Source organism: Macaca fascicularis, chromosome X (assembly GCF_037993035.2).
Source record: "Macaca fascicularis isolate 582-1 chromosome X, T2T-MFA8v1.1".
In the NCBI taxonomy this organism is placed as follows: domain Eukaryota; kingdom Metazoa; phylum Chordata; class Mammalia; order Primates; family Cercopithecidae; genus Macaca; species Macaca fascicularis.
Window position 1 is genome coordinate 73,335,131 of NC_088395.1, and position 3,482 is coordinate 73,338,612.

The window sequence follows — 3,482 nt, forward strand, 5'->3', positions numbered from 1 at the left end:
AAAGAGGGTTTATATTTATGAAGTTTCAACATTAGCATTTTGGCCTATAGGGGTTTCTGGAGTTCTCCATTATAGGGATTTGGAGCACAATGAATCATAAGGCATTTTTTGGCATGTAACATACCTTTTTTAAAGATCTATTTATCCCCTTTAAGCTAATGTTTTTGCCCACAACACGCCATGCAAAGTAACTGGCCCAAGCCCACCCCTCTCGCCTGACTTGGTCCTCTCGCAATTCTCATGTCTGTACTTATGGTGGTGCATCGCAAGGTGAAGCCTGTAAAGTTTCTCTTGGGAAAGGTCCCAGTCCCTTCCCTTGGGCCTAGAAAAATAAAATTTTATTTTAAGGTGTATTATGCATAAATAATAGAAGCAGAAATAGAGGGAAGGAATATGAATGAGTATATGCAATAATAGATAATAGCTTGCTTGCTTTTCTCTATATATAAACCCTATAGTTTACTTTTGCCTGTTTTTTAAAGTTTATGTGAATGGAATCACATGCTATGTTTTCTTTTCTTGTCTCATTTCTTTCACTCAATATTATGTGTATGAGATTCATTGAATATATATGCATTCATTCATGTTGCTAATCATTTTATTGTACAAATATAGAGAAATATAGCATATTTTATGAATTTATGTGTCCTCCTTACATAAGGGCGATGCTAATCATCTATTCATTTCTTCAATTTTAGTTTATGTGCGGTGGAAGTGAGCATGAGCATTGGTTTCTTCGTCTGTAAAGTGGAGATAACAGAACTAGCTAACTCATCAGTTTGTTGTGAGAATTAAATAAGACAGATATAGGTTTAGCATTCATAGTATTTGGTTGTTTTTTTTTTTTATTATTTCCACAATGAGAGGCTTTAATGTACAGAGTATGCGGTTTTGGAGCCACAGATACTTGACATTGATTTCTAGTTCCATTGTTTCTTTCCTTTCTCAAGTATTAGTTTGCTTGTCGGCAAGATAGAAATGAGTAATATTCCACAACCAAGTTTTGTCATAGGAGTCCTGCTAAAAATGCAGAATATCTGGCACATGGTAGGCACTTGGTATAGTTTCTTGATCTGTACTTCATTTTTAAAAAGTATTCGAAACTGTAGTGTTTAGAAATCACACTGATGATGACAGAGTATCAATTTCCCAGTTTAACATGGAGAAATAGAACTGGAACTCTGTGTGTATGTGAGTATATATGTGTCTGTGTGTGTGTGAAACAGAGACAGACAGACACGCACACACACACACACACACACACACACACAGAGAGAGAGAGAGAGAGAGAGAGAGAGAGAGAAGGGGGGTGAAAGAGAGAAGTGATTCAAGGAGAAATAGTGAGACTGTTTTTCTGCGTGTGGCTTTACAGTCAGAGACCTTGCCTAGGAGCATGGAGGAAGAACCCTTGTGAAATAGAGCCTATAAAAGCAATTTTTAAAGATGCTAATCCAAGATGTAGTTTTTCCCTGGGTTGGGGTTCTGATGAGTGATTTGAGTGAGAAAAATGTACTTATTGCTACATTTGTCTCAGTGTGACAACCAGGCATGAACTACACACCACTGAATAGGAAGAGTTACCCTTGGAATACATGCTGACTAATTAGAAACAATTTTGCCAGATGTTATTAATTGCAGAAAAGCTCCCCTTTCCTCCTCGGGAAGTTGACTCAACCCTTTCAGAACTTTCTGTTGGTTTTGATGGCTGACAAGGAGGGTGAGGTATGGAACTATTTTATATCTATTGTGCTTCTTTTGTGTCCTAAAAGGCAGGACCTGAACCTTATCCACTGAGCTGGGTGATCCTTAACAAACATCAAATCCTGAAGATAGTTCTAGCTTTTTCTCTACACTTTTCTTCTCCTGTTATCACCCTTACCCCTTGCTGTACCCAACTCCACTTTATCTCCCAGATGTGAATAAAACAGCTACTGAAAAGCTGTGATATCACTGAGTATAAAAGGCTAACCAAAGGCCAAAGGAAGGCTGGACTCTTCCATTAGCTCACTTTTGATAAGTCGCTTCCTTTTTCTGGACCTCACTTTTACCATTTGTCAAATGGGAATAAGACACTTCCCAGTTCTCATAGGGTCGCTGAGGAAATTGTTAGTACAAGTTGTGCAAACTGAAAGCCTTCAGTATACCTAAGGCATAATAAAAACAACCAATACTTATTGACTCATTAAGTTCTTACTATGAACTTGGTACTCTTCTAAACTCTTTATTCAAAATAATTTGCTTAATGTTCACAACATGAGGCAAATATGATTGTCATCTTAAATGTATGGAAGAATTAGGTGAGGCTGAGAGAGGTGAAGTCACTTGCCCAAAGTCATATGGTCTAGTAAGTGGGAGAGCTGAGTTTAAAGCCAGAAAATTGGACTGTCTATATTCTTAACCAGTTTGCTATTCTGTCTCTTTGCTGTTATTACTACATCACTCATGCCTTCTCATTTGCTAAAGTTCAACTCAAGTCCCATCCCTTCAGAAAGACTTGTCTAACCACTCCAGCCATTAGCTAAATACCCCCTCCTGAGTTTTTAATGATGCTTTGTTACTAATTTGATGCCTAATCCTATTGCCTTATGATTCCCAACATATTTCTACTTGAGATTTTTATAGATGTTAAGCTCATTTGGTCAGATATATTGTAAGCTTACTGTGAATGCATGTTGTATCTCATACTTTGGTATCCCCCATAGTATTGAGGATAAGGTAAAATGAAGAACTTTCAGAAACAGAAGGACTCTGAAAGATTTTTTAGCCAAGGCTCTCTTTAAATAATTGTCTGACTATGGCAAAATAAAAAAAAAAGTAATAGAAACAGGATGATCATCTTTCTTGCACCTAATGGTGTACATTTTTATTAGTGCAGCTCATGAGTGGTTGGTTAATTCATGCATTTCTTTGACCAACAATATTGTGGTATTATATGTTATAACAAGCAGTGAAACAAAACAGAGTGAAAACAGAAAGGGATCATAACAAAGTCCCTGCCCTCAAGGAGATTACAACTTAGTAAGGGAAGGTTGATATGTATATTAGTACATGGGACAACATGTTTAAGAAAATATTTAAGTATTTAAGTAAATATGTGTAGGAAGAGTGGGGAAACACAAAATTGGAGCAAAAGGTAAAGCAGCCATGGCAATTTTCCTGGACGAGGTGAATCTGGAGCTAAATGTTGGCCATTGAGTCCATGCTTATTAGAAGGCCAAGGTGAGGAAGCATTTCCAGTAAAGAAAGTAGCATAAGCTATTTGACATGGAAGTGTGAAATCATTGAAGTCCTTATATATCACACTAAAAATTTTGGATTTTATTCTATAATCATTAGGAAGACAGTAGAAAATTATTTTAGCAGCAGTTAGAGAATGGGCTAAAAGGGAACAAAGCTGCAGGGGACAGGGAGACCAATTAAAAGACCAGACATATGAAGGGAGAACTAATTAGAATACTATGTACATGAAGGTCTTGACTAAG

The 3,482-nt window shown here is 36.9% G+C and overlaps 1 non-coding gene across 1 annotated transcript; it reads right to left on the reverse strand.

Moving 5' to 3' along the window:
• Positions 1-615: 615 nt before the first annotated feature.
• LOC123571462 (U6 spliceosomal RNA) lies at positions 616-722 on the reverse strand. The gene has a single exon (XR_006695623.1). It is a non-coding gene; the product is annotated as a U6 spliceosomal RNA (small nuclear RNA).
• Positions 723-3,482: the final 2,760 nt, after the last annotated feature.